Genomic DNA, 10,848 nt, shown 5'->3' on the forward strand with positions numbered 1-10,848 from the left:
AGCGACGAGAAGTGTGGAAAAAAAGACAGACAGACAACTTATTTGCGTAATATCGGCCTAGTGGCCTATAATACAGTTATACAGTTGTGTAAATCGATGTACAGTGGTCAACTGGATCCAGATCTTGTTTGGAATACATAATGCAGAAACAAAGCAGTAAAATATGTTACCTGACTGTTTCTTGACTTGAAAATAGATTCTAAGGTTAATGGACCTCTACACACTTTTCGAAGTTGAACCAAATATTTTTCACGCCAATACTCGTAACATTTACATTAAAAAAAGACATGATTCTCGTCTTCAACTTCGAAGAGATTACATACAGTGCACAAATAGTCTGTTATGTGGATATATCTTTTACAGAAAAAAAGGCCAGCTACCGTACAAAATCAAAAGCTCCAATTAATTATTCACTAGGGAAACTGCTGTACTCGTACTCGATGTCAATGAGTGCAGACAAAAAAACGTGTGTGGACCTTTCGGTTTACTTTTGTGTTTACAATGTCGATAAACATCATGTGTTGGCCAATTTCGGTCGGTTCCAAATGAATTCCCGTGCTGCAAATACTCAATAACACCCGGGAATTGGCCAACACATGATGTTTATCTCCTAAGGGAAACTAAACTTCGACCTGACCACACAGTAACAATATGAGGGGCTGTGAGGTAGCCTAGTGGTTAAAGCGTTGGCTCGTCACCCCGAAAACCCGGGTTCGAATCCCCACATGGGTACAATGTGTGAAGCCCATTTCTGGTGTCCCCCGCCGTGATGTTGCTGGAATATTGCTAAAAGCGGCGTAAGACCAAACTCAGTCAGTCAGTAACAATATGACTGGTAGCGTGTAGAATTGTTGAGGCATAGATACGCCATGAATGTGCCAATGTTCTTACACCCGGCGAACGGACATCTGAGAAAGCAATCTGCGATTGACAAGGTCTTCTAAATGTCCCAGGAATAACCAGAATCGCCTCTTTTTAAAATAAGGAAAACAAGAGTAGTGAACACAAGTAGCACACTTACCATTAATTCGCTTGGGGAGATTTGGGTACCAAAATAAAGAACTGAACAAAAACATATGATAAGGTGGTAAGAATGAGAAACGTCTACATGGCACTCACTACATGGGTAGATAATCGCGCTGATGCATAAATATGGAAGTTACTAAAACATCTATTATGGCCAACAAATTTTCAAAAAAGCACTCATGAGAATGCAATCAAGATGCCTGGCTGTGCCCACATGGGCCGATTTCTGCCGACCGTAGGAGGTGCCACGGCGCCTCTGTCACTGGTTTTATTTTATGACCAGATGAAACGATATATATTTGGATGTAGATATAAACTATGTTTTATAAAATGCTTTAGGTTGTAATTGGCTCGAATTGAAAGGATTATATTTGTGAAAGATACAAATGGCGCAGAGGTGACTTAGCACAGCATTACTACCACAGACTAATTTGCATATCACGTGACCAGACCTTTCCCCTGTTTGCAGACAAACGCGCATAAGTGTATTAGAGGACACTGAACTTATACCAATATTTCCGATGCTCTCTTCCGACTGTTTTCATAGTTAAGTAAATATTTTTCTACAGCTGCGACAATAAGGTGGATGACAATACATATTTATAAATCCAAATGACTGTATAGCTTGTTCTTAGGTCTTCCATTACAGCACAAGAAGCCAGACAACCACTGTAAACAAAGGATCGCTACACAAATCGGAATAGTGTTTAGTGTATTTTCTCAGTAAAATCAAACTGGTTTATCAAAGGTGTTTTATTCGATACGTAGCCCTTTCAAAGCAAAGAAGTTCAAAATACCACATACAAAGTAATGTATGGACTGTAAGATTTGACAAATGATGGCCGCATGGGACTTTGGGTTGGAGAATTTGCAGGTTTTCTGAGACAACAAACCAGCATTTAGCCTCCCGTGTAGACTTGCACAAGTCTCCAAGGTAATAATTAATAGTTTATGTGATAATTTCTAAAAACAATAAATATTTCGCTAACAGACTGGCGTCCTTAGATGTACTGTCCGATTATCTATACTTGCCTCTGATAAATGATAGAATTACTATATTCAGTACAGCCTTGGAACAATGATAACGCGGGTGTAGTATGTAACAGCCTCTGATTGGTTGAAGCTCTCTTACAGCTCACTTCTCGTACAACTAACACTTTAGCTCCCTGTCGCGTAGTTTACCTGTACCCATTTGCTGCCTTTGGTGGTGTACATTCTTTCTGAGGAGCTCTGCAACTGTTCAATCTTGTGTTTTTACCTAAACTTCGCCCATTGTTTTGCTTATTACCAATTTTACAAAGTATTCTCACTACATCTAAATTACACTGTTCCAGTACACTTAACTCTCTCACTATATTTCAATATAGTGAGATGTCATTTTTGGTCGTGACAAAGAACGAATACTTGGTCCGGTCTCGTAAAATCATGTTTGGCGGTCGCGCAATTTGGACCCAGAACTGGTTCTTGAACATGTACGCTTGTCACCGGGAATCTGATACGGAAAGTAATCAGGGTCCAGTCTCGTAAATCGCAAATTGAAGCCCGCAAAGGGAGTCGGAAACCAACTTAGTACCGGAAGTAACGCCTCGCGAGAATTACAGGTCCTATTGCTTATGTATGTTTCGAGTATACTGTTTTATGACAGTTCGTTTTTAATATTAGGTTAATCTATAGATTAGTTTGACCGAGCCAAGAACCTGTGTTTGTTTTTTGTAAATGGACTTATATACTATTACTTATACGTCATGAACTAGCTCAGCGAGCGATATTCAGTGTCACTTGATTCTCTAAGCAATTATCGAATCTCTAACTGTTTTTGCACTTACCCAAGTGGTGATGGTTTATTGTCCTTTTTAAGTGAGTGAGTTGTAATTTGACAATTAATTTTCACTAGCTGAATTATTGCCAAAATCTATATTTCTGTAGTCGGTTGACCTGGCTCTTGTAACTAGCGTTGCGACTGTTGTTCTGCTTTAGTGATTAGACTAATTAGTTATTGGTTCATCAAGCACAATAACCGGTGTAGGTTATGGCCCGGGAAAGCGAAATCTGGACCAAACCACCTCAAATTAAGTGTCGCTTTCGCGGGAACGGACAAGCTACAGTGAACACTGAATTTAGTGTTCCCGAGACTCTCAATACACAAGAAAAACAAAGGAATGTGAGTCGTCGTCTGATACCGTAGTCATGGTAGAAATTTGATAAATATTTTGATGTACATTAGTAGCAAATTTAAACCAAACTGAAATTATTCACTTTTGATATATACAGAGATGTGAATTCGTCCAGTCTTTCTGTAGAGCATGTAGGATGGTGTACACTTGTGTAGTTTCAGGACAGATTTCATGAATAACCTGTGAACATTTTCTAATATGTCTATATTTGAATTTATGATACAATTTATGATACAGATCAACTTCCCTCAGGTAGTTCACAGTGAGATGCCCGCTCACGCGGGAAAACGAGTATAACAAAGGAGTACATACAAAATGTACAAGATGACAAAATGATGCATCAATTAAAGTGTTTACAAACAATCTTAATGAACTTGGATATATTTTAAGAGTAGATATTTTACATGAAAGAAAGTTGACGGAACTTTGACCAATTCGGCCAGGAACAAAAAGGTTCTTTTAACAATTATCATAATTCATTACAAAACTATATAACTATAGTTAATACCTAATGTGCTTTTTATCTGGGCACATTCTGGATTTAAATTGTAAAAAGTATTTGGATGATTTTTCTCCTTGTTCAATCCATTTGGCTTTTGATTTTATAAAGGAGCCATCAGTCTTTATTTTATGCATTTTTTTCCTTTTTTAGCTTCCTTAAATTTTTCCATTGGTATATCTTACTGAGTTTCTCTAGAGAGATAGATTTTTTTTGTAGAACATATCACTAATACCTCTAACAGCATTGTCGATTGCGGTGGTTGGGTCACTATGACCTGCACGTGCATCTCGTATTCCTTTCACAAGTGGGGTCACGTACGTGCTGAAACTTAAAACAACTGAAACTTCATCTCAGTTAAGAGGCTCACAGATCGAGTATTGGGGTTGCGCGCTAATCTGATGTACGGTAATCCGATGTTTTCATAGCAATTCGCTTTCGTGGCACTTATAGCACAACTTTGGTTTTCCAACTCCGAGGCCGACTCCAAGGTGTATTTGGTGTATTTTTCCACTTGATTGATTATGTAATGTGTCGGACCCGTGAAGATCGGGATTAGAATTGATCTTCAGTAACCCATGCTTGTCGTAAGAGGCGACTAACGGGATCACATGTCATCGGTTCATAAGTGTGTAGATCGATGCTCATCCTGTTGATCACTGGATTGTCCGGTTCATACTCGATTATTTACAGACCGCCGCCATATAGCTGGGATATTGCTGAGTGCGGTCTAAAACTAAACTCACTCACTCACGCTAATGTGTTGTGTTAATAAACTGAGTAAAACTCTTTGCCTTTGTACTTCTAGTTATTTTCCACTTGTTTCCTCAAATAGGTCATCCTGACACTCCCCTACATAAATTAAATTTGTAATCGACTAATTTTCCTTCACCGGGCACAGTTATGCGGAAAACACTACTGATCATTGGACGGTTTGTTTACGCAGGTTTGCTTGCTCGAAATGCAGATGTCGTAAAGTGTGCAGATTGATAGACTAGTTTCCTGCATTATTGTTCAACTAAGATACCTATCACAGCGAGCATTGCATTGTGCCCGGTGCAGACAATCCGGTTCTTGTTTTCTATTTTTCAGTAACAAAGTCGGATCTACCGTTATGTTCCGGGTTAGAACTGGTCTTCAGCCACCCATGCTTGTCGTAAAAGGCGACTAACGCGTTCGGGTTGTTAGACTTGCTGACTTGGTTGACACATGTCATCGGATCTCAGTTGCATAGACCGATGCTCTTGCTGTTCTTGCTGATCATTGGATTGTCTGGTCCAACTCAGTTATTTACAGACCATCGCACTATAATAGGAATATTACGAGTGCGGCGTTGAACAACAAACAAATAAATAAACAAACGGTACATGCACTATGCGTAGTTCAGAGAGTCATTGAGTAGAATGCCGATATAGTCCATGGAGATTCAAAAGACTGCCATTACCATCCCCTAACAGGCTTAGTATAAATAATTAAAGAACCCTGATCAAAAAGGATGGGTTTGGGAACAGCGCTTATCACAACTTTGACGTATAGGTCAATACCTTAGTTCAAGAGTCATTGAGTAAAATGCTGAACCAGTCCACGGAGATTCAACATACTGGCATTATTTTTGTTATATATTTTTAAATTTTCTGTTGTAGAAACAAATAATGTTGAGACAGTTCAGCGCACACAAAACGACCATTGTTTTACACACAGTGAGAATCTGAGAAAAGTATCATGCGTATGAAAGGGTCTCTAAGTCTACATGAATCTCCTACAGAGAGAGGTGAAGGTTCCATTTGATGTGTAAATTTATAAGTCACGTTATACAATACACACACTTGGCACACAGCGTGGACGTGATGGTTGAAACCAACCACAACGAAGCTAACAGCTAACGAATGTTTTTGACGAGAGAGAGAGAGTTTAGTGAATAAGATTAGTTTTACTCAGCAATATTCCAGCTATATGGCGGCGGTCTGTAAATAATCGAGTCTGGACCAGACAATCCAGTGATCAACAGCATGAGCATCGATCTGCGCATTTGGGAACCGATGACATGTGTCAACCAAGTCAGCGAGCCTGACCACCCGATCCCGTTAGTCGCCTCTTACGACAAGCATAGTCGCCTTTTGTGGCAAGCATGTGTTGCTGAAGACCTTTTCTACCCCGGATCTTCACGGGTCAGAGAGAGAGGGAGAAAGAGAGAGACAGAGACAGAGAGAGAGAGACACAGAGAGAGAGAGACACAAAGACAGAGACAGATATGACCCTATAACCTTCTGAAATTCCCACCAGCAAAAGACAATAGGCGAGAGCATCAAGACAAAGGCAATGGCTGTTTAAGAAAAAGACAAAGAAGTTGTGTTACGCTCACGCTAAACACAACCAGTAGTTATGAGTCCGTGATTTCTAATTTCTGATTTACCGGTTCAATCCTGCATAGCCAGATTTCTTTCTCAAAACCGTTCCAACGAAGCGAATACGTTTATCTCACAAGGGACTTTGAAACAGGTGAAACAAAACAACATAGACCTGAACAGAAATGGTTTCAAAGACACAGAAAATCAAAGTAAGGTTTTCCACACTCGGTAAACTGTATCACCGAGAAAATTAGTAATGATGTTGATATAACACACGTGATGCTGTTCATGGTCAAAGAACCCTGGCATTTCGTCCTTCGACAAGAAAGATTCATTCAAGACACCTGTATATGCAGCAAAACTTCAGCAAACATAGTGAGCTCGAGAGACAGGATGTCTTACATAATTCATGAAGGGCTTGACATTTCTGTCAAAAAAAGGATAATTGCTATGATCTGCTAACAGGAGACGGTGTTTACTATAACGAGACTCTATTTGTTATACTCATGCTTGTGAAGGAGATGCGGTGAAAAAAATGCCAAGGTGGTGATTTGTTGCGTGGAAGTCCTCTTCAGACACCCACTCAAAATTTGCTAAGGATAAAGTTTTCATGACATATCAACATCTAAACAAATGAAGATTGAAATATCCAAGGTCACAATAATTGATAAGGCCTTGGAAACATCAGTACTAACGGACAAACATAGATTACTGTTTCAGAACTGCTCATTACATAGTGATGCCTACGTACAAAGATTTCTGAATCTTATCATTCATCCCATCTTCTATTTAGTTGTGGAATACATAACCCGTTAAACAAAGAAATATTGAAACCTTCTCCAAATTTAAGTCCAGTCGAAAAACAGATAAATCAACAATTCCACCATATGTCTTATGTGGTCTCAGAAAAACGTAACATATGCAAATTAAGACATGATGACAGTAAATTTATATCGTTGTTTCGCACAATCATTAAACGAGGATAAAAAATACCGATGCGACCCCAAGAGGTTTATGATCATAACAAAGAAAATACCCCTTCTGGCTGCAGAGTGAGTGGAAACCAGAAAGATGCCATTACTGTTTTTCAGTGGTCTGTTTATAGCTACTTTGCCCCTTAGACCACGTGGAATTTGTTTCGGTGTAAAATCAAGCTTGGATATTCTCTTGCATTGAAGTTATGTACTTATATCAGCCAAGGAATCAAGGTAAATATCGTTAACCTTATATATCTAAAATCGATGGCCTTTTTGTTGTGTGGCAGCACTGCTGCGGCATATCACGGCCGAAGTGTAAATAAAGTTCAGTAGCAATGTTTAAACTAGATCACTCTTTCACTAATATAGAAACAGTGGTCTTAACGTTGGGGTCTGTGCGTTGTATCTCATAAAATAATTGCTCATAAAGCTGTACAAAAAGGACAATGTTTAAAAAATCAGAAAATATCTGTTCATAAATTGCGATACATTTTTTCCTGATAGTATGCTGGAAATGACGATCCAAATGGTGTTGTTTGGAGGACAAAGTACGACTAGAGACCCGGAAACGTAAAGGAAACGATCTATCGAGAATGGGCGTTGGACATCAAACAGTTATATACTGTCCAACCATGGCAATATTGTTTTGCTCACACATGTATAAACCATGGAGAGACGTTCTTTCTTTAAATAAAAGAAATACATTTCACACTCATCTTGGCCATATTTTATTAGTGCTTCTTCTTGCGTTTCTGGAAATTCTGACTCACTTTGATATTCCAGAACAACGTTAGGATAGCATCAAACAATCTAAGCTTATTCTAAAGCGAAAATATATGTAGGTAAATTATTACGGAACTGCGGGGACAATCGTCGCATACTTCGTTATGTGAGTACTCAGATCAATGGTACGTGTTAGTTACCGAGGCTGACAAGCTTCTGAGGTGACATTGAAGTTGGATTTGAAATGCTCCCTATTTTGAAAACATTCATACAAAAATAATTTCTTCAAATGTTCCACATCATTTCAAAGTACAGGAAACACCAGCAGTTTCATTTTTCGATATAACACTATTTCGTGCAAGAAATGACGCTTTGATGTAAATTTTATGCATGCAACTTCCAGGACTCTTCATACTGGTTCATCACTCGTAAAGTTTCGGGTTAGAATTGGTCTTCAGCAAACCATGCATGTCGTAAGAGGTCATTTGCTTGTCAGGGTAGCGTTGTGTATGACAGTTTAGCCTAAGACTGTTAGCATGGTGAATAACATCGTAGCTCTTCCCAACACAGAGGTGTGTATGACAGTTTAGCCTGAGGCTGTTTAGCATGGTGTATAACATATAGCTCTTCCCCACATAGCGGTGTGTATGACAGTTTAGTCTGAGACTGTTTAGCATGGTGTATAACATAGCTCTTCCCCACATAGCGGTGTGTATGACAGTTTAGCCTGAGATTGTTTAGCATGGTCAATAACATCGTAGCCCTTCCCAACACAGCGGTGTGTATGTCAATTTAGCCTGAGGCTGTTTAGCATGGTGTATAACATCGTAGCCCTTCCCAACACAGCGGTGTGTATGACAGTTTAGCCTGAGGACTGTTTAGCATGGTGCATAACATCGTAGCCCTTCCCAACACAGCGGTGTGTATGACAGTTTAGTCTGAGCCTGTTTAGCATGGTGTATAACATAGCTCTTCCCCACATAGCGGTGTGTATGACAGTTTAGCCTGAGACTGTTTAGCATGGTCAATAACATCGTAGCCCTTCCCAACACAGCGGTGTGTATGACAGTTTAGCCTGAGACTGTTTAGCATGGTGTATAACATAGCTCTTCCCCACATAGCGGTGTGTATGACAGTTTAGCCTGAGGCTGTTTAGCATGGTGTATAACATCGTAGCTCTTCCCCACATAGCGGTGTGTATGACAGTTTAGCCTGAGGCTGTTTAGCATGGTGTATAACATAGCTCTTCCCCACATAGCGGTGTGTATGACAGTTTAGCCTGAGGCTGTTTAGCATGGTGTATAACATAGCTCTTCCCCACATAGCGGTGTGTATGACAGTTTAGCCTGAGACTGTTTAGCATGGTGAATAACATCGTAGCCCTTCCCAACATAGCGGTGTGTATGACAGTTTAGCCTGAGGCTGTTTAGCATGGTGAATAACATCGTAGCCCTTCCCCACATAGCGGTGTGTATGACAGTTTAGCCTGAGACTGTTTAGCATGGTCAATAACATCGTAGCTCTTCCCAACACAGCGGTGTGTATGACAGTTTAGCCTGAGGCTGTTTAGCATGGTGTATAACATGACAGTTTAGCCTGAGCTCTTCCCCACATAACGCGGTGTGTGTATGACAGTTTAGCCTGAGGCTGTTTAGCATGGTGTATAACATATAGCCCTTCCCCACATAGCGGTGTGTATGACAGTTTAGCCTGAGACTGTTTAGCATGGTGAATAACATCGTAGCCCTTCCCAACACAGCGGTGTGTATGACAATTTAGCCTGAGGCTGTTGAACATGGTGTATAACATATAGCCCTTCCCCACATAGCGGTGTGTATGACAGTTTAGCCTGAGGCTGTTTAGCATGGTGAATAACATCGTAGCCCTTCCCAACACAGCGGTGTGTATGACAATTTAGCCTGAGGCTGTTGAGCATAGTGTATAACATAGCTCTTCCCCACATCGTGTGGTGTATGACATTTCAGCATAATCATCGTTTGGCTTGGTGAATGACATTGCTGCTATACCCAGTTAGCGTTTTAGCACGAGGTGATTTACCATGATGTATGGCATTGCCCACATAGCGCTGTGTATGTCGTGTTTGTTTGAGGTTATTAACATGGTGTATAACCTGTAGTTCCAGCTAGCGTAGATTTGTGTAGCAGTGTAGCTCTGCCCGAGATAGCATGATGTATAACACGGCTCTACCCAACATACCACCACCCACCTCCACCTATCCCCGATTTAAACACGCACACATACAGTAAAAATGTTACACTGACAGAAACACTGGCATAAATGCAAACACACATACGCGCGCGCACACGCACGCACACACACACACACACACACACACACACACAACGCATTTACTCTCACTCAAACAATCTCTGTCCCACTCCCCCCCCCATACACACACGCACGCACACGCACGCACACACACAGACACATTCCAAATGCATCCATAGAGTGATATAAGGTTAAAATTGATCACCAGAGTTGACCACGTGGATCTGTGACATGGTTCATTGCATTCCTAGTACCCTGTGACCGCTGGTCGCTGCTCACTCTATCGATCACCAGATTGAGTGGCCAAAACTCGATGTGATAAAAGCCACTGTTATTTGCTTAAATACTTTCGAGGACAGCGTCAAACAAAAAACAAACAAGTCCAATACACAATGTCCTAATTTTCGTACACCACTTGCATAATATATTTACATTTCAATAACATTCACATACGCAGCTAACAGGCATGCATTTATAGTTCTCCACTAGGTCCTATGTTTATTTTGTCACCATGGGTTGGTATTTGTTGTATCTGACCCAACGTAGCCCATGTCAAAAGACAAAGAAAGTTAGTGTCATGTCACATGCTGGAGGCTACACCTATCAGTGGTTATCCACGACGTATTTGAACTATTTTATTACTTTTTGAAAAGCTGTGTAATCTTCTCCAGTTGTTTCTATATTTCAAAACCTCTCATGCGTGACACTGCGTGATTCAAAATGCGGATGTGCACCTGTATGGGCGTCTTGTGTCGCTATTGAAATGAAATAGGTCAGGGAAACATGCAGCGTGAATGCTTACAATTGCTTTA

Source organism: Haliotis rubra, unplaced genomic scaffold (assembly GCF_003918875.1).
Source record: "Haliotis rubra isolate DU_JTF1 unplaced genomic scaffold, ASM391887v1 Scf278, whole genome shotgun sequence".
In the NCBI taxonomy this organism is placed as follows: domain Eukaryota; kingdom Metazoa; phylum Mollusca; class Gastropoda; order Lepetellida; family Haliotidae; genus Haliotis; species Haliotis rubra.